General features: G+C 41.2%; 1 protein-coding gene and 1 long non-coding RNA gene across 5 annotated transcripts in view; both read left to right on the top strand.

Annotated features, from left to right (window-relative positions):
- Positions 1-21,572, top strand: part of UIMC1 (ubiquitin interaction motif containing 1) — a 132,303-nt gene that overhangs the window by 4,280 nt on the left and 106,451 nt on the right. Inside the window, exon 1 of one of the 4 annotated variants that reach the window (XM_048224303.2) lies at positions 18,613-18,793. The exons of 2 other annotated variants lie outside the window; for them this stretch is intronic. The gene's annotated coding sequence lies outside the window, so the exon portion shown is untranslated. Of the gene's footprint in view, positions 1-18,612; positions 18,794-21,572 lie in introns of those variants that run through there. One more of the 4 variants, XM_026511039.4, reaches the window with a different exon arrangement.
- On the top strand, positions 6,201-10,198 carry LOC130543728 (uncharacterized). Its single transcript, XR_008959281.1, has 2 exons — positions 6,201-6,254; positions 8,608-10,198. It is a non-coding gene; the product is annotated as an uncharacterized LOC130543728 (long non-coding RNA).

Here is a 21,572-nt window from a genome sequence, read left to right as displayed (position 1 = left end):
GATCATGACCTGAGTTGAAGGCAGACACTTAACTAACTGAACCACCCAGGTGCCCCATCCACTCCCTTCTTCTGATACTCTCCCAAGCACCTTGTGCTCGGCCATACTGAAAGGACTTTTCAGCAGTGTGGTTTGTTCCCTGACTGGGGCATCCTTTCACAGCTCTTTGCCTTTGCATGTACTGTTCCCACTGCCTTCAATGCCCTTCCACTATCTTGTCTTGTCCATTTGATGTACTTTGTTGATTTTGCTTTGTAGTCTTTGGCTGTAATGCATTATAGCCATGAATGTAACTGTATACTGAATCCTGAGTCCTTGAGTCAATCATCGAACCTGGGTGATTGTGGGACCCCTGACATACCTACTAAATGAATTTCTTCTTAACTCCTCCTCTTCCTCTAGGAAGTAGTAAACAATTCCTTCCCCCATGCTTCCATAACACTTTCTACCACCTTTTCCTTATTTAAACATTTTTTTAAATAATCATTTAATGCATATAAAATATTATATATAACTTATAAAGCGTAATAATATAATGAGCACCCATGAATTCATCATCCTTCTGAACTAGAGCATTATCACCCCACGTATTCTTTTTTTTTTTTTTTTTAAGATTTGTTTTTTTATTTGAGAGAGAGCAACAGTGTGTGTACATGAGCGGGGGGTGGGGGGACCCTGAGATCATGACCTGAGCCAAAACCAAGAGTCTGATGCTTAACCGACTGCACCACCCAGGTGCCCCATATCACCCCACCTATTTTTTTTTTTAAGATTTATTTATTTATTTGAGAGAGAGAGAGAGTGAGGGGGGCGGGGCAGAGGAAGAGAATCTTCAAGCTGACTCCCAGCCAAGTGTAGAGCCTGATGTGGGGTTCTATCTCATGACCCATGAGATCATGACCTGAGCTGAAACGGAGTTAAACACCTAACTAACTGAGCTACTCACCTGGGAGGAAGGGTAGAGGCAGAGGGAGAGAATTCTCAAGCACACTGTCCACTGAGCGTGGAGACTGATGCAGTCTCCACCCCAGGACACTGAGATCATGACCTGAGCTGAAATCAAGAGTTGGATGCTCAACCAACTAAGCCACCCAGGTGCCCCTCACCCCACCTATTCCTAACCATTATTCTGAATTTTGTGTTTTTAATTTCCTTGCTTTAAAAAATTACGTGTATGCTTAACATATTAATTTTGCTTGCATTTGAGCTTCATAAACATTGTATCATACTATTTGTATTTTTTCTGTGACTTCCCTTTTTCACTTGACATTTTTTGTTTAATTTTATTTATTTATTTGAGAGAGAGAGTGAGAGAGAGAGAGAGAGCATGAGCAGGGGGTACGGGGAGAGGGAGAAGCAGACTCCACACCACTCCACACTGAGCAGGGTGCCTGAGGTGGGACTTGATCCCAGGACCCTGGGATCACACCCCAAGCCAAAGGCAGATGCCTAACCGACTGAGCTGCCCAGGCACCCGTTGACGTTAAGTGTCTAATATCCATGTTGTTGTAAGTAACTATAGTTCATTCATTTTTTTTTAAGTAGGCTCCATGCTCAATGTAGGGCTTGAACTCAAAACCTTGAGATCAAGAGTTATTTGCTCCACCGACTGAGCCAGCCTTGTACCCCTAGTTCATTCATTTTTCACTGTGGGATAATATTCTGTTATGTGAATATACCATAATTGATTTATCTGTTCTAGTGGTTGTGGACATTTGAGATGTTTCAGTTTTTGCTATTATGAACAGGGTTACTATTAACATTTTTAAAGATTTTTAATTTTTTAAAGTAACCTCTATACCCCATGTGGGGCTTGAACTCACAACCCTGAGATCAAGTGTTGCATGCTCTACTGACTGAGCCAGCCAGGTATCCTGACATTCTTCTACTTAACTCCTGGTGCACTTGGACAGGAGTTTCTTGGGATATACACCTAGGATTTTTTTTTTTAAGATTTTATTTATTTATTTGACAGAGAGAGAGAGAGAATACAAGTAGGTGGAGCAGCAGGCAAAGGGAGAGGGAGAAGCAGGCAGAGGGAGAGGGAAAAGCAGGCTCCCCATGGAGCAGGGAGCCTGATACGGGGCTCGATCCCAGGGCCCTGGGATCATGACCTGAGCTGAAGGCAAACACTTAACCAACTGAGCCACCCAGGTGCCCCTACACCTAGGAACTGTCCCGGTTGGTAGGGTATGTGAATGTTGTACTTTACAAGCTAATGCCAAATTGTTTTCTCAAGTGGTTGTATCAATTTATATTCTCGTCAGCAAAGTGTAAGAGTTCCTATTGATTTTCGTTCTCTTCAGCACTGCTACTGTCAGACTTCTTTATCTTTTGCCAATCTAGCAGGTGTAAATTGTATTAGATGTGTAGTAGACCTTTTCATTCTATTCTTTATCTCTCTTTCCTTTTATAATTCATGAAGCATTAAGCATCCTCCATGAACTAGGTATTTTGTTAGGTACTAGAGACTTTAATGTCTCTCTTTTTTTTCTGATTTACTTTTTTTATTGAGGTATAACTTACATGGTATAAAGTATATAAGTATAAATCTTGAATAAATTTTTACATATAAATACACCCGTATAATCACTATCTATATTAAGATATAGAACATTTCAGGCCCTGAATGCTCACTGTGCTTCTTCTCAGCAAAAAGGAATCATCCCGAATACTATTGTTACAGATTAGTTTTGTCTAATCTTGAACATTGTATAAATGAGTTGCTAATTTCCAAATATTTGGGGGCTTTTCTAGATTTCTTATTGTTAATTTCTAATTTAATCCATTGTGATCAAAGAACATATTCTGTAAGACTTTACTCTTTTGGAATCTTGAGATTTGTTTTGTAGCCCAGCATATGGTCTATTTGGTGAACATTCCATTTGTATTTGAAAAGAATGTGTGTTTTGCAGTTGTTGGGTATAGTGTCATATAAATATTCAATTATGTCAGTGTGGTTGATAGTGTATTCAGATCTTTTATATTCTTACTGATTTTTCTTTAGTTCTATCAGTTACTGAGGTGGGGGTGCATGTGTTCAAATCTCCAACTGTGACTGGATTTGTCTACTTTGCTTTTTGGTTCTGTTGTCTTTTTTTGCTTCATCTATTTCATTTCTGAATATATAATAGGAAAGTCATATTTTTCAGTTAGACACTTTTATCAGTGTGAAATGCCCCTCCTTATCTCTAGTAATACTTATTATCTAAAGTCTACTTTATCTGATATTAATTTAGCTGAGCTAGCTCTTTTCTGTTTGTATCTACATAGTACATATTTTTCCATCCTGTTGTTTTGTATTCTTTTAATCTTGATGATATTATATTTAAAGTACATCTCTGTAAATAGCATATAGTTGAATTTTTAAAATCCAGTCTGACGGTCTTTTTCTTTTATTTATAAGAGTGTTTAAACCCTTTCCATTTAATTTAATTACTGATGTATTGAGTTTATTTTTACCATTTTCCTGTTTTCTGTTCACTCCATATGTTCTTTGTTCCTTTATTTTCTTGGTTTTTTTTTTTTTTTTGCCTTCTCTTGGATTGAACAACATTTTTAATCATTCTGTTTTTTATCCTTTATTTTTTATTGTTATTTAACTATTCAGATATTTGATCACGATTTGATTATTCTTTTAGTGATTGCCCTTGAGATTATAATATGCATCCTTAACTCATCACAGTCTGCCCTAAATTAGTATTTGCCACACTTCCTCAATAATGCTAGCACTTTAAAATTAACTCTAATACTTTCTGCTTCCTGTGTTATTGTTGTCATATATTTTATTTCAATGTATTGTTTTAAATCCCATAAGACATTATTTTTGTTGTTGGTTTAAATTGTCAGTATTCATTTATATTTACCAATTTAGTCACCCTTTTAGGTATTCTTCATTCTGTTTTGCAGGACCATGTCTCCATCTGGCTCATTTTCCTTCACCTAAGATTCCATTTAGTATTTTTTTGTAGTGCTGGTCTGCTCATGATGAATTCTCTCAGCTTTTGACTGTCAGAAACTTGTTCTGTTTTGCCCTTATCAAAATTTTTTAAAAATGCTGGTGGGGCACCAGGGTGGCTCAGTCAGTTAAGCGTCTGTCTTCTGCTCAGGTCGTGAACCCAGGGTCCTGGGATCCAGCCCTGCGCCAGGGCTCTGTGCTCAGAGGGGAGTCTGCTTGTCCCTTTCCCTCTGCCCCTTCTTACCTCCCCTCTCCCCCGCTCATGTTCTCTCTCTTTTTCTCTCTCAAATAAAGAAAATCTTTTAAAAAAAAGAAATTGCTGGTAAGATCTATATAGCATAAAATTTACCAATTTAACCATTTTTAAGTGTACAGTTCAGTGGCATTCAGTAGTTCACATTATTGTACAGCCATCACCACCATCCTTCTCCAGAACTTTTTCATCGTCCCAAACGGAAACTCTGTACACATTTAATGGTAACTCTCCGTTCCCCACTCCCCTTAGCCCTTGGTAACTACTATTCTACTTTCTGTCTTTATGACTTTTATTATTCTAGGTACTTCATATGAGTGGAATCATATCATATTTGTCCTTCCGTGTTTGACTTATTGAACTTAGCATAATGTTTTTAAGGTTCATCCATGGTGTGTTATGTATCAGAATTGCCTTCCTTCTTAATGCTGAGTAAAATTCCATTGTCTGTATAGATATACAAACGTATATATGTGCACACACATATACATATATGTACATATACATATATACGGACCACATTTTGTTTACCCATTTTACTACAGCCACTGCTTTTCTTGTGAGCACACTTAGGCTTGAACTTCTCCAAGCTTTGTTGTAAATGAAGTCAGTTACTTGGGGAAGAAATTAGGAGCTATCTGTTCTCTCCGCCTCCCTCTCTCCACCCTGCCTGCCTTTCCCTTGAAGCAAAGTCTAAGCCAGGGCTCTGAAGCTGCAGAAAATGGGACCAATGACAAGCTTCTGTCTGAGTGACCCTCGTACGCTACAGTCTGAGGACTTGGTTTTGGGACCTGAGAATCTGTTAGCTTGTCTATCCTGCTGTGGAACTGTTACTGAAAAACCCAAGTTCTGCTGCCTTAGCTCAAAAATCCAATACTCAAGAAATGAGGGTTTTTTTTCCCCTTTTCAATTTTTTATTTAGATTCTAGTTAGTTAACATATAATGCCATACTGGTTTCAGGACTAGAGTTTAGTGATTCATCACTTACATATAATACCCAGTGCTTATCGTAAGTGCCCTCCTCAATAGTCATCACCCATTTAGCCTGCCCCCCCACCTCCCTCCATCAACCTTCAGATTGTTCTCTATTGTTAAGAGTCTCTTATGGTTTGCTTGCCTCTGTCTTTTTTTCCCTTTCCCGATGTTCATTTGTTTTGTTGCTTAAATTCCACATAGGAGTGAAAGCATATGGTATTTGTCTTCATCTGACTAATTTATTTCACTTAGCATAATATACTGTAGATCCATCCATGTTATTGCAAATGGCAAGATTTCATTTTTTTGATGGCTGAGTAATATTCCAATATATTATATTATTTAATTTATATTTATTTTTAAATATTTTATTTATTTGAGAGAGAGAGAATGAGAGAGAGCATGGGGGGGGGGAGGGTCAGAGGGAGAAGCAGACTCCCTGCTGAGCAGGGAGCCTGATGGGGAACTTGATCCTGGGATTCCAGGATCATGACCTGAGCTGAAGGCAGTCGCTTAACCAGCCACGCCACCCAGGCACCCTAATTTATATATCATTATATATCACATCTTCTTTCATCAGTTGATGGACATCTGGGCTCTCTCCATAGTTTGGCTGTTGTTGATAAAGCTGCTGTAAACATCGGGGTGCATGTACCCCTTTGAATCTGTAATTTTGTGTCCCTTGGGTAAATACCTAGTAGTGCAATTGCTGGATCATAGGGTAGTTCTATTTTTAACTTTCTAAGGAACCTCCATACTATTTTCCACAGGGGCTGCACCAGTTTGCATTCCCACCAGTTTGCATCCTCACCATCTCTTGTTCCCAGTGTTGTTAGTATGAACCATCCTGACAGGTGTGAGGTGATATCTCATTGTGGTTTTGATTTGCATTTCCCTCATGATGAGTGATGTTGAGCATCTTTTCATGTGTCTGCTGGCCATCTAGATGTTTACTTTGGAAAAATGTCTATTCATGTCTTCTGCCCATTTCTTAACTGGATTATTTGTTTTTTAGGTGTTGAATTTGATAAGTTCTTTGTAGATTTTGGATACTAACCCTGTATCAGGTATGTCATTTGCAAATATCTTCTCCCATTCTGTAGGTCGCCTTTTAGTTTTGTTGATTGTTTCCTTTGCTGTGCAGAAGCTGTTTATCTTGATGAAGTCCCAATAATTTTTTTTTCTTTTCTTTTTACTTGAGAGAAAGAGAGAGAGTGAGTGAGTGGAGGAGCAGAGTGAAAGGGACAAGCAGACTCCATGCTGAAGCATGGAGCCTGATATGGAGCTTGATCCCATGACCCTGAGATTAGGACCTGAGCCGAAACCAAGAGTCTGACACTCAAACGACTGAGCGCCCCAGGCACCCCAACCAGTAGTTCATTCTTGCTTTTGTTTTCCTTGCCTTCAGCAATGTGTCTGGTAAGAAGTTGCTATAGCGCAGGCCAAAGAGGCTGCTGCCTGTGTTCTTCTCTAGGATTTTGATGGTTTCCTGTCCCACATTTAGGTCTTTCATCCCTTTTGAGTTTATTTTTGTGTATGGTATAAGAAAGTGGTCCAGTTTCATTCTTCTGCATGCGACTGCCCAGGTCTCCCAACACCATTTGTTGAAGAGACTGTCTTTTTTCCATTGGATGTTCTTTCCTGCTTTGTCGAAGATTAGTTGACCATATAGTTGTGGGTGCATTTCTGGGCTTTCTATTCTGTTCATTGATCTAAGTGTCTCTTCTTGTCCCAGTACTGTACTGTCTTGGGGATTACAGCTCTGTAATATAGCTTGAAGTCTGGAATTGTGATGCCTCCAGCTTTGCTTTTCGTTTTCAGGATTGCTTTGGCTATTTGGGGTCTTTTGTGGTTCCATACAAATTTTAAGATTGTTTGTTCTAGTTCTGTGAAAAAGCTGGTGGTATTTTGATAGGGATTGCATTAAATGTGTAAATTGTTTTGGGTAATATAGACATTTTAACAATATTTATTCTTCCAATCCATGAGCATGGGATGTTTTTCCATTTCTTTGTGTCCTCTTCAATTTCTTTCATAGATGTTCTATAGTTTTCAGAGTATAGATCTTTGACCTCTTTGGTTAGGTTTATTCCTAGGTATCTTATTATTTTTGGTGTATTTGTAAATGGGATCAATTCCTTGAGAAGAGATGAGTTTTGATTGGAAAGGAATATGAGTATTTTTCAGGAAGCTGGCCACCTGGGGTGAAAGTGGACTCTTATCCAAAAACCAAATCCAAAATTTCTGCCTGGCCCAAAGATTTTTAAAGGAACTTTAGGGAGTTTAATCAGTAAAAGGGAAGCACAGTAGTATGTAACACTTATTGATTGCTTGCAGACTTCGTGGTGCAGGCTACAGAAGTTAATGTTGGTGCCTGGGTGGCTTAGTCATTAGGCGTCTGCCTTTGGCTCAGGTCATGGTCCTGGGATCGAGCGCCGAGTCTGCTGCTCCTTCTCCCTTGCCCGCTGCTCCCCTTACTTGTGCTGTCTCTCTCTCTGTCAGGTAAATAAATAAAATCTTGGAAAAAAAAATAAAAGAAGTTACCGTGGTGCTAGAAATTGTGCGAGCAGGTTTGTTTCTGAATCTTTCTAGGAAACAATGAATTATCTATAGATATAAAAAGAAATGCTTAATCAATCACATGGGGTAAAGGTGCTTGTTAAAACTTAAAGACTATTAAATTGGCCAGAGGGGCCCAAGGCAGTGGCTTCAGAACTACTGTGTCTCTTGAGCTCAGGCAAGGGTGATGAGGGCCCTAGTGGTCTCAGCATGCCCTGCCCAACTTAGAGCCTCCACTCCGCGAGCAGGGGCTGTGTGAGGGAATTCTCAGCTTCTCAACAGTGTCTGCCTGGGACTTAGCCTCAGCAGCAGGTAGCTGGAGACAGAATGAGAAACACTGATGTCCTGCTCCTCCTTGGAAGGAGACCTCTGACTATGACCTGGGGGGAAGTGTGCCCTGTGTTCTTCACTATAGCAGTATGGAGAGGAATCTCTACCTCACTGAGCTAGGAAGTGGAAGGGGGAGCAGTCTTGGTTCAAATATATGCAGAATCTCACTTTTCTTACTGAATTTTTAATAGTTTGTGTTTTTTGTGTGTTTTGTTTTTAGCAGGTATTTCTTCATTTACTGTTTGTCCTTAGGACTATTTTCAGAGGCTTGAAAAAAAAATTTTTTTTTAAGATTTATTTATCTGAGAGAGAGAGAGCGAGCGAGCGTGTGCCAGCAAGTGGGGGAGGGACAGAGGGAGAAGGCGACAAGAAAACTCCATGCTGAATGCCCAGCCTGACTCGGGGCTCTATCCCAGGAACCAGGACCTGAACCGAAATCAAGAGTTGGAAGCTCAATTGACTGAGCCACCCAGGAGCTCCAAAATGGTTTTTTTTTTTTTTTTAAAGATTATTTATTTATTTATTTGACAGAGAGAGACAACCAGTGAGAGAGGGAACACAAGCAGGGGGAGTGGGAGAGGAAGAAGCAGACTCCCAGCGGAGGAGCCTGATGTGGGGCTCGATTCCAGAACGCCGGGATCACGCCCTGAGCCGAAGGCAGACGCTTAACCGCTGCGCCACCCAGGCACCCTGAAAATGGTTGTTTTTAAAATAATTTTCCTGTTTCACTGAGGGCACACGTCAGTAGAGCTCTTACACTGTCATGCTATAAATGGATTTTCTAAGTAGATGAATTTTATGGTATGTTAATTACATCTCAATGAAGTTATTTTTTAATCTTATTTAAATTCGATTAACATATAGTGTATCAGCTTCAGATGTATAGTTCAGTGATTCATCAGTTGCATGTAACACTCAATGCTCATTACATCACGTGCCCTCCTTAATGCCCATCACCCAGTTACCCCAACCTCCCATCCACCTCCCCTCCAGCAGCCCTCAGTTTGTTTCCTAAGTTAAGAGTCTCTTATGGTTTGTCTCCCTCTCTGATTTCATTTTATTTTATTTTGCCCTCCCTTCTCCTATGATCCTCTATTTTGTTTCTTAAATTCCACATATGAGTGAAACCACATGATAATTGTCTTTCTCTGATTGACTTATTTCACTTAGCATAATACTCTCTAGTTCCATCCATGTCATTACAGATGGTAAGATTTCATCCTTTTTGATGGCTGAGTAGTATTCCATATTGTGTGTGTGTGTGTGTGTGTGTGTGTGTGTGTGTGTGTGTGTGTGTGTACATACCACATCTTTATCCATTCATCTGTCGATGGACATCTGGGCTCTTCCCATAGTTTGGCTGTTGTGGACACTGCTGCTATAAACATTGGGGTGCAGGTGCCCCTTTGGATCACTAAGTTTGTATCCTTTGGGTAAATACCTAGTAGTGCAGTTGCTGGGTTGTAGGGTATCAGTGAAGTTATTTTTAAGAAGAGAGAGAACATGTCACACTGTGTTTAAGGATTGAGGGGTTGTAGTCCCTGGCTCCTGGCCATGGTCATCCCTCCCATTTCTCCTGTACATGGATTTCACTAAATGATAAAAGTCATATTTTTTAAAAAAAGATTCCAATTCCAGATTATCTACTTATTACAAATTATTTGTTTCTTTGACACCTATATACACATTGTTTGTTAGCTGTCAGCATTGCGTATGGGTCTCTTGGGATTCTTCTGTCTTTAGCTTATCCTTATTTGATAGGGTTCTTGCCACATTCCTAGGAGGTTCTCTTGTTGATATTCCCTGTGGTAATGTGATAACTGTTATTGTATTGCTCTACCATGGCCTGTTTCAAGTTAGCCTCTCTCCCATGGGTGAACATTTGGATTGTTTCTAGTTTTTAGCAAGTATACTGTTTGGCTATAATCACCTTTGTTCGAGTCTGTTCTCTCTTTTGAATCATCTCCATGAGATGTACTCCCCAATGTGGTATTACTCAGGTCGGGAGTGTGATCATTTTTATGATTCTTGACAGCTCTTGCTGAATTTCTCTCTGGAAAGATTACACTTGTTTATACTGCATTCACAATGAAGAAATATACTTATTTTCTCACAGTCCTGTTACCATTGAGTTTTATTTGTTTCATTTTTGCTAATTTAACAAATGTGCTGTGGGACTTTTATATTTCTTCAGTGGTTCGTGATGCTCTACATTTGTTCTTTTTTTTTTTTTTTTTTAAAGATTTATTTATTTTAGAGAGAGTGAGAGAGAGGGCACAAGCAGAGGGGAGGAGCAGAGGGAGAGACAGAACCTCAAGCTGACTCCGCACTGAGCACAGAGCCCAATGAGGGGCTCCAGCTCACAACACTGAGATCCTGACCTGAGCTGAAATCAAGAGTCAGAGGTTTAATCGACTGAGCCACACAGGTGCCCCTCTACCTTTGTTGTAGTGCTTGTTTATTGCCAACATTTTTTTGTGGGTTAACTCTCTGTGTTTGACAGTCCCAACTTTGTTTATAACTGTGTGACTTTGGGCAAGTCATTAGCCACTTTTTCTCACTATGACTCAATTTCTCAAACTGTGGATTAGAAATTGAACTAAAACAGTGTTTACTTTGTTTAGTAAAAGAACTCTTTTTTCCAAACATGATTCTATGTAGATTCCTAATGTTTGAAAGAGATTAAAAGTGGTAATTTATTAATATACAGTTATTTTATAAGTTAAAAATTATAACAGTTTTTTCTAAAATAAATTGATTTGAACAATGAGGCATTCCAGATAAAGACAAAATTTTGCCATTGGGTATTATAGGTGGCAATTGAAGTCTTTGTATCAGAGCCATCATGTAATTTACTCCTGTTCTTTTAACTTTCTATTTTGGCATAATTTCAGACTTATAGAAAAGTTAACAGAATAGTACAAAGAATTCCCATATAACCTTCATCTGGATTTCCCAAATGTTAAAATGTACTACTTTAGTGCCATCATTCTCTCTACACTTGCTTTATAGATAATATTTTTTTGAACCACTTGAGGTCAAGTTGTAGACATGATGCCACTTTGCCATTTTACTTCAGTGTATATTTCTCAATTTTATTTTTTTTTTAATTTAAAGATTTTGTGGGGTGCCTGGGTGTCTCAGTTGGTTAAGCATCTGCCTTTGGCTCAGGTCATGATCCCAGGGTCCTGGGATCGAGCCCTGCATCGGGCTCTCTGCTCAGTGGGGAGCCTGCTTCTCCTTCTCCCTCTGTCTACTGCTTTTCCTACTTGTGCTCTCTCTCTCTGTCAAATAAATAAAGATTTTATTTATTTATCTCGCCAGTGAGGGCGAGAGAGCATAGAGCAGGGGGGAGGTCAGAGGGAGAGGGAGAAGCAGACTCTCCACTGAGCAGGGAGCCTGACACTGGGTGAGGTTTGATCCCAGGATCCCAAGATCGTGACCTGAGCCCAAGGGAGACACTTAACAGACTGAGCCACCCAGCTGCCCCTCAGTGTACATTTCTTAAAAACAAGGACATTTTCATATATAATCCCAGTACATTTATCAATGTAAAAAATCACATTGACACAATGGTGTTATTTAATCTATCTCTGTTATTCAAATGTCATTAATGATCCCAATAATTTCCTTTATAAAAGCAAAAGAGAATTCTAGATCATATGTTCCATTCAGTTTTCATGTCTCTTTAGTTTCCTTTAATCTGGATGAATTCCTCAGTTTTTGTCTTTCATGCCACTGTCCCTCAGTTTGGGTTTGTTTCTGTTTCTCTATGATTAGACTAAAGTTTATGCATTTTGGCAGCAAACCACAGGCATCACATTAGATTGAAACATGATATTGCTGTGTCTCATTACTAGTGATGATAACTCTGATCAGTTAATTAAGATGGTGCCTGCCAGTTTTCTCTACTGTAAAGTTACTGTTTTTTCCCTTTGTAATTAATAATGATTTTATAAGGAAATTCTTTGAGATTATATAAATATCTTGTTAGTTATCAACCTTGTATCCACTAGTTTTAGTATTCATTGATGACACTTACTTATTACTCTGTTGCTTGCCAAATGGTGATTTTCTAATTTCATCATTCTTTCTACATTTATTAATTGACATTCCACCTAATGGAAGAGCTGTCCCTTCTCCCTTATTTATTTATATCAATGTAGACTCAAGAATTATTTTATTTAATGAGTTATATTCCATGACTATCACTATTTATTTTGATTTTTATATTGTCCCATATTTGACCCTAGAAACCCCTCCAAATTGGCTCTGTATGTTTGACATGTTCTCATTTTTCTTTGAGCATATCTTTTTTTTTTAAGATTTTATTTATTTATTTGTCAGAGAGAGAGAGAGAGAGAACACAAGCAGGGGGAGGGGCAGTCAGAGGGAGAAGCAGGCTCCCCAAGGAGCAAGGAGCCCGATATGGGACTCGCTCCCGCGACCCTGGGATTATGACCTGAGCGGAAGGCAGACGCTTAACCAACTGAGCCACCCAGGCATCCCTCTTTGAGCATATCTTTACTTTCTTGCAATTTCAGATGATCCAGGCTCCTCTTGTTCTTTCCCTGGAGTCAGCCACTTTTCTGAGGAGTCCTAGATTTGTATAGGAGAGAATGGTTTTAAAAACCAAGATCTGGGGTCTAGGTGCTCCGACGTGAAACATGAGGAGTTGTAAATAAATGATTTTCCCAATATTAATAAATGATCCACTTTAAAAATGACAAGAAATTCTATGCAGAAATGGTAAGAGAAGCTTTAGAGAGATCACGGAAACATTAGATAACTTGTATCTATCAATCACTAAAAACTCTCTGGTGATTACTTTGCTTTAAAATATATAGTTCATTCATTTTTAATTACACGGTAGTTTTAAAAATAAAATCAGAACATTAAGAATATAGTAATCTCTTTGTCTGACCCCGATTTTAGACCTCTAGCTCCCTTTTCAGAAGTATCCTATATATTCTGCTTATTATGTATCCTTGTATCTTCCCAAGCCTATGAAAATACTTCTACATGTGTCTGTTACTTTAAAAAATGTGATATTACTTGTATAAGAGTTTGTGTTCACATACGTGGAATCATGCTGAGCGTGTCATTCATTCTTCTCTATGTGCTAGGCATTCTTCTAAGTACTGGGGATACAGCAATGTAGAGAATAAAGTCCCTATTCTCATGCAGCTTGCATCATCTTATAACTTGCTTTTTAAAGTTAATATCATGTTTTGAGATGTATCCATGATGGCACCTGTAGATTTAGTTCATTTCTTTTAATTGTTCTATATCATGCTATTATGTGAATATACTATACCATGTAAAATATCATTCCCTTACTGATGGACATTCAGATTTACACCAATTAGGAAGTTGTTTACTACAGGTAACAAAACATGACTGATGTAAATATTAAGGGCATTTATTATTTCACATTACAGAAAATCCAGAAGTTGTTTTTTTAATTTATTTTTTATTTTTAAAGATTTTATTTATTTATTTGAGAGAGAGAGAGGGAAAGCCCGAGCAGGGGGAGAGGCATAGGGACAAGCTGACTCCCTGCTGATCACAGAGCCCAACACGGAGCTCAATTCCAGGACCCTGAGATCATGAAGTGAGCCGAAGGCAGACGCTTAACCGACTGAGCCACCCAGGCGCCCCAGAAAGTCCAGAAGTTGAATGGTTTCCAGGTCTATATGATCAGTGCTCTCACCCTGCTATTCTCTATTTTTTCCTCTTCAAAGCTGGGTATTAGTTATCTGTTGTGTAACAAATCACCTCAAATCTTAAATAATAAACATAATTTTTGTGGGTCAGCAGTTTAGGTATGGCTTAGCCAGGTGGTGCCTCTGACTTAAGGTCTCTTATGAGGTTGTAGTTAAACTGTCACCTTGTGGGGGTGGTGGTAGTGGTGGGTAGTGGTGGTGGAGGTGGAATTCTCCCCCACAGATGGGTCTTTCCACATGACTGCCTCCTAACGTGGCATTTGGAGTCCCCCAAAGTGAGCAAATGTAGAGGGTGAGAATGCCCAGGAAGGAAACCAGGAAACCACAGTCTTTTTATAACCTAGTTTTGGAAATGCATCCCATCACTTCTGCCTCATTATATTTTTTAAAAAGTAAGTAGCCCACCCTAAAGAGTGTGAATGCCAGGAGGTAGGATGATTGAGGGCCATTTTAGAAGCTGCTTATCAATGGCTGGTTACAAGATGGCTGCCAACAACAACCGAATCAGCATTCTTCTCTGAAGTATGATGCTTCAAAAGGACCTTTCTGGCCTTGCATTGAGACATTTTTTCATCTCCTCCTTCCCAATTCAATTCAGTCAACACGAATTGAATGTTTGTTTTTGGCCAGGCTCTTTGCTACTTGCTGGGGTTACATGGATCCTGTCTTCAGAAAGCTCACAAGTCTTATAAAAGAGATAGATACATACAGCAAATAACTCCATTGTACCATCGGTGATCAAATGTCCCAGCAGCTAAGGAAGCAAGCAGGAGAATTGTACTGGGGTTGAGATAGAACAACCCTGGACTTGGGTCTCCTCAACTGGTGTGTGCATTCTCATTCCAGAGATTAGCAAGAAGCAGGGGTTGGCCAGTGTCCCATAGCAGGGGGACTCAGGGCATTCCCTTTTCCAGTGTCCCTCCTGGCAATGACTACTTTGGTTTCATCCCAGATTGACGATTCCCTATCAGTCGTCTGGTCTTCTGGACCTCCTAGGGTCACCTGGAGCTGGTGGATGAATTAGGGCAGCCAAAAGCTGCATCTTTTTGGCCAATTTCCTATCTCTGTTAGCTTCCTCTGCCTTGTCCATGTTATTATAGACCTTGAAGGCCTCTTCCACCAAGGTTGACAGTGGAGTCTGAGGGCTGGCCTCTAACTTTTGTAATTTTCTCCTAATGTCTGGAGCAGATTAGATAATAAAATGCATGACAAACAGCGCCCTTCCCTCTGCAGACTCCAGGTCTATTAGTATAGCGGGCAGTCTTCAGAGTAGACAAGATCAATTTGACTGGCACAGTGACAAGCCCACACACCTCCTCTCTCCACAGACAGGGACAGAGGGAAGAAGTACCAAGAAGTTTTAAAGAGGGTAACAAAACAGGGAGTCTCCAGGTTGAAAGCAGTCAGTGGGCAGAGTGGGGGAAGCTGGAAGAGAGGGAGAAAGACAAGGAGAAAAAGAAACCAAGCAAGGGCTTAGAGGGAGGCACTCTGTCCACTGCCCATTGGGGTGATCAGGCCAAGAGAGTCAGTTTTTTCAACTCATCCCTTACATGTTTCTATTTAGACTACTTGGAGCCAGGGAATGAGAGGAGAAAGAGAGAGAAAAAAAAGAAAGTTTCCTGTGGCTATCAAACTTCCAGCTATTAGGCTACACTGTGTGAGGGTTATAGCTCCAGCACTCTTACTAGTCCCTGGTGAGGGACCGCCTGTTTGACCAAAATCTGCATGGTGTGAAGTGAGCCTTTCCCACCTCTACTGGTTAGTTATCTACCAGAGGGAGCATGTTCTCATAGGCTGCGAGGAGTTAAGCTGTAGCTGTAGACATCCCATTAGTAGAGTATAAGAAGGAGAGGGAAGAGCATGGAAAAGAAGAGGGAGGTTAAAGGAGGAAGGAAGGAAATTGGGAAGGAAGGACAAAGGGAAAAATATTACGTGAATGAGAGTAATGGGAACCCCCCGGGATGCTGGAGGCTGACTTACCTAGCACGGTGACACTAAGCAAAGGTTTAGGTGGCTGCTTGTCAGGTATGAAGGGGTTGCATACATACTCCCTGGAGTCCTGGTAGAGTTGCCAAAAAAGTGTGATACCAACCTCTAAGGAGACTTAGGCGGGAAAAGGGTGACATTTAAGAAGCGGGGAATTCTTGACACCTGTGCACTTAAGGGTCATGCTTCTTCATGTCTCACATGTCTAATTAGCATGTGAAATCTCTACTCTTAGTATTATAACGAGGGAAAACGTCAGTGAAAGGTCAGCATTAGTGGGCATCTTGGCACAGATTGGTTTGATCCAGTCTTCACCAGTCTTCATAGTTGAGTCCCTCCTTTCCATAAACATCTTGTTTCTACATTCCTGCAAGATATACTACTCAGGATGCATAGAGTTTTAGCTTTTCTTTTTATGGAGAGCCAGGGAATGCTGGATTTTGCAGTGAGGGTTGAGGGGACCTGAGTTTAGTCCCTGCTCTGTCTCATTTCAGGAGACTCATGAACCTTAGATTAGACTACTTTTGTTAGAGAAGTGAGCCAGAGCTTACAATATATAATTAATCTAGGTCAAGTACATAAAGCAATACCAGACTTCGCAAACAAAATACTACCAGCCCCACCAAGGATGAGGCAGAAAGGAGGACCCATCCACAGGTTGACCCAGGAGATCAGGTCCTTCTTAGAACTTGTAAGGAAAACTCCCCAGAGAACCAACTGTTGGCTAAACCAAGAGACCCTGGCCACTCCAAATGCAGTCAACTTACAAGGAGTCTCTAACTAGGCATATCTTTCCAGGTTAAAATTCCTCTCTCTCAAACATCCACAGGACTATTCAGAAGACTTGAAGTCATCCTACTCCTGTGAGGCTGCAGGAGACCTTAAATAAATATTCAAGGGGCACCTGGATGGCTCAGTCAGTTAAGCCTCTTTAAAGCTCTCCCTGACGTCTCTTCAGGGAGCTAGCCTGAAGACTCTCCTTTGTGCTATCTTCCTTGTGCTGTAGCATAAGCCCCAGTAAAGCCTTACTTGGAACTCCTGTTTGACCTCTTGTCAATTTGTATTGTTCAGCCAGCTCAAGAGCCTTTTTTAGCATCAGGGTTAGAGGACACAAAGGAAGAAATGGTTGAGTTGGATTTTGGAGGATCAGTTGGAGGTAGGTGACTTGGGAGGATAAGAAAAGTTCATTCTAGAATTAAATGTTACAGAAGGGGGTGCTGGGTGGCTCAGTTGGTTAAGCATCTACTGTCGGTTCAGGTCATGATCCCAGGGTCTTGGGATCGAGCCCCACTGCTCTTCGGGGAGCCTGCTTCTCCCTCTCCTCCTGGCTGGCGCTGTCTCTCACTATTTCTGTTGCTATCTCTGTCTCTCAAATAAATAAATAAAATCTTAAAAAAAAATGTTACAGGAAATGTTAAGAATAATCTAACTAGTGTTTGCTTCTGCAGCACATGTACTAAGCATAATATAACTAGTTCCATTATCGAATCATTAAAATATTTTGTTATGTTTATATTTAGGTTTCTTCTTTTATATTTTGTTTTTCTATTATTTTTTAAAGATTTTTATTTCCTTGAGAGAGAGAGAGTGCAAGTGAGAGAACAAGTGGGGGAGAGGGGCAGAGGGAGAAGCAGACTCTGCGCTGAGCAGGGAGCCAGATGTGGGGATCAATTCCAGGACCCCAGGTCTATTGAAGGCAGACGCTTAACCAACTGAGCCACCCAGGAGCCCCAGGTTTCTTCGTTAAAAAAAGAAATCATGATAGATGTATCTGAAGTCCTGTTTATTCCTCCTCCCCCCTCTCCTGCCCTTATGTTATCATGGTACACATCTGCATATCTACCTAGTTCATTTTCTATACTTAACACATTATTTTTTTACATTATCAGTATATACTGTGATTCCGTTAAATTTACGTAGGTCATTTCACAGTGCACATAATTGACATGTTGCTACTTATAACTCTTAGATATCAAATGTTGTTACATATAGGAGTCATTTATTAGTTTTATTTGTTGTAACATTTTATAGGAACATATCATGTTTTATTCATCTGTGTTTTATTGCATATTTCCGTTGTATACGTTTTTCACAAGGAAGCTCCAACATGAATTTGTCTTCTGGTGCACACCTGTAGGAGTTTCTTTCTGTATTCTTCTAGACATGAAGTTGCTGAATCCTAAAACGCACATTTAAAATTCACCAAAAGTGGCTGTTCTGATTTTACACTGCCAACTGACACCTCTAAGAGTTTATTTTCTCAGATTCCTTCCCTTCCCGGAAATGGTCAGACTGTAACATTTACCATCCGGACATAGTTTTCAAGTAGTCATACGAACAGATAATTTCAGCATAATTCTACATGCAAAGGGCTAGAGGAGGCTTGATGTGGCAGAGGAGACTTTGAAGGGGTTACTGTAGTTCTTTTTTTTTTTTTTTTAAGATTTTATTTATTTGACAGATACAGCGAGAGAGGGAACAGAAGCAGGCAGAGTGGGAGAGGGAGAAGCAAGGTCCCCACTGAGCAGGGAGCCCGATGGGGGCTCGATCCTAGGACCCTGGGATCATGACCTGAGCGGAAGGCAGGGCCTTAAAACGACTGGGCCACCCAGGCGCCCCTTCACTGTAGTTTTTGAGCGCCCTGTTGTTACTCTTTGGTTTCCCTTAACGTGCTAACAAATGATACAGCGAACAAGCACAGCGCGAGCGCTGGGGGAGGGCCCCACACTGCGCGAGAAGATCGAGTCTGACTTCCAGCGATGGCGCGCTCCAGCCCTAGGGCAGTGGTACGACCTGGCCGCGGCTTCCCCCCGCGGTGCGGGTTGGTAGCGTCCCCGGACGCCGGCGCACGCGCCCACACCCGTCCGGAGAGCGCGACTCCTCCCCGCGGTGCCTCACTTCGCGCGCGTGCCCGACCCCCCTCCCCCCGCTCCTGTTGTGCTGCGGACGCTCGCGACCCGCAGCGCCCCGGAGGAGGGGCTCGGCAGAGGGGCGCCGGCCGGTCGGTGAGTACCTGCCGCCTCCGCTCACCTCCAGCCCGCCCTCTTCCCGCCTCCTTTTTTCTCTCACCGGGGCCGCGGCCCGCTCCTCACTTGGAGCGGCGCCCCTGACGCGGGGTAGAGCGCTCTCGGCGCGGAGGCGGACCTCTCCGGACGCCGGGGTCGGCCCTTCGGGACGTCGGGGTGGGCCCTGAGGATGTTGGGTGGGCGTCTCCGGACGCCGGGGTGGGCCCTTCGGGACACCAGGGTGGCCCCTGGGGACTTCGCTGGGCGCCGCCTGACGCCGTGGTGGGCTTCCGCCCCCAGTGCCAGGCCTGCCCACTTCGCGCCGGGGGTGCGGCCTTTATCCTCCGGGCGCTCCTTCGTCATTTCTCGTCAGTCGGTGGGCTCTGGTCCCCGCCGGTCCCTCGAAAGCGTCTTCCTCAAGCCGAACACCCCGGGAGGAGGCTCGGTTCTCGTCGTCTCCCCCACGGGGCCCCTCCCCCCGCAAGGCTACTGTTTCGTTGCGGAGTGATCCTTCCTTCTGTTAGTTATTTGCCCAGAAAGAAATATTTTGTTTGGAAATCCTTATTATTTGCCACTTCCCCCTCCAGCAGAACTGATGTTTCCTTCTGTACGTTGACCGTCTTTGAAGCCTATTACACGTACGCATTTATTTGATCTTAACGACACTTTGATGAGATAGGTACTATTAGCCTCAGTTTACAGATGAGGGAACTGAGGATGGAAGACCTATCTCGTAAGTGGTAGAGGTGTTTGGAAGCCAGGCAGCGTGACTCCGATATTCTTGCATTTAGTCACTATATCATACTAAGATGTAAGTATTATCCAAGAAAAAGTGAAGGTTTTATGCTTCTGTCTTTATTTTTTTCCTGTTGGGAGGCAGTGCCTTGGAGATGAATCAAAGAATGTATTTTTGGAGTCAGGCATATTGAGCTGCAGTTTACAACATAGCCATTTACCAACCTACTAAGAATTTACCAATTGTTTGAGTAAGTTTACAAACATGTAAAATAGTGATAAAAATCGTTAAAGTAATGATTAGTGATAAAAATAGTGTAAAATAGTGATATCTGTCACATAGAGTTATTGGGAGGATAACCTTTATAATGCGTGTGAGGTGCCTAGAATAGTATCCCAGGACTCAATAAATGACTATAATTATTACTCAAAATGTGTTTGGATTTTGTTACACACTTGTCCTGAGGCTGAGTATAAAGAGGGAAATAAAGAATTGTGCGTGTGCTTGTGTGTGCATGTAAATGCATTTACCTTTTTTATTTTATGTATTTATTTATTATCAGTGCCAAAAGGTGATTTTATTAAAGCAATAGGACAGGATCCGTGGGTAGAAAGAGCTGCCACATTTACCTTTTTTTAAATCAAGGAAACAGTGAGGCACCTGGGTGGCTCAGTTGGTTAAGCATCTGCCTTTGTTTTTTTTTTTATTTTTATTTTTTTTTAAATATTTTATTTATTTATTTGACAGAGATAGAGACATCCAGCGAGAGAGGGAGCACAAGCAGGGGGAGTGGGAGAGGAAGAAGCAGGCTCATAGCAGAAGAGCCTGATGCGGGGCTCGATCCCATAACGCTGGGATCACGCCCTGAGCCAAAGGCAGCTGCTTAACCGCTGTGCCACCCAGGCGCCCCAAGCATCTGCCTTTGGCTCAGGTCATGATCTCAGGGTTCTGGGATGGAGCCCCACATCAGGCTCCCTGCTCAGCGGGGGTCTGCTTCTCCCTCTCCCTCTGACCCTCCTCCCTGCATGTGCTCTCTGTCGCTCAAATAAATAAATAAAATGTTAAAAGAAAAAAAAAAACCAACAAGGAAACAAGCTCTTGAAATCAGGTGATAATGTTTGATACCAAATTTCTTGAGTAGTGACTTACTCAGTAATTTACGGTTAATTGTTCATAAAGACTTATTGTTAAGGTCCCTATTTCCGCAAGCTTTCAAAGTGATTTTGACATGTTTGATAGGTAGAATGTCAAGATTTTAAGTTATTTATTCAGTAATTGTTCTTTAGATAGATCAAGATGATATGCTGAAAGAAAATGACAATATCCCAAATTGGGGAATTTCAAGGACACTACTAAAAATGCTACCCGTGAAGTAAATAGGAAGTCTCATTATTTGTCAGCTTTCCTGTTTGTGCATTCATTTAGAGACATTTCATTCCTGTCATGATTAAGATGAGGCTGTTGGCCTCTAAACTCTATTCTTCCTTCACAGTTAGTGGTAATTCATTCTTTAGCCTCAGTGCACGTAATTGAAGATAAGCCATTATTTTAGTGAGTTCTTCATTTTTAAGGGTAGCAACTTAAATAAACAGTAGTGCGCTATATGCTGGTCTGCTTGTTTAAATTGGCCAACCAGTGCCTTGTTTTCACTCTTAAAATTACTGTGTGGTTAAATCTCATGAAGCACTGAATTTTGGAGTCTGTAATCTGTGGGGGGGTCTCTACTTAATGCTTCTTATCAATCCCTTATCTGCTTAATTCTTGAAAACCCACTTTGAGACTGCAGGTCGTTCTGTGCTACAGAGAAGGGTAGAGTTTTTATTTATATATCTTTAAGAAATTATGTATATTTGGTGGTATAGCTAGTCTTGCTGTCAGATTTGAGAGTTTTGGTTTAAATAACTCTAGGGTACAAGAAACATTTAATAAGATGAAAACTATTCCATATAAGATGTTTTCCTGGGGTATCATGATTCCTTCAGAATTCCCCCAAACTAATTCTGACTTCTAAGTCTTACCTATGCAATTCAACCTATAATAATT

This window comes from Ursus arctos, unplaced genomic scaffold, assembly GCF_023065955.2.
Source record: "Ursus arctos isolate Adak ecotype North America unplaced genomic scaffold, UrsArc2.0 scaffold_15, whole genome shotgun sequence".
Classification (NCBI taxonomy): Eukaryota; Metazoa; Chordata; class Mammalia; order Carnivora; family Ursidae; genus Ursus; species Ursus arctos.
This window is presented reverse-complemented; position numbering and strand designations above follow the sequence as displayed.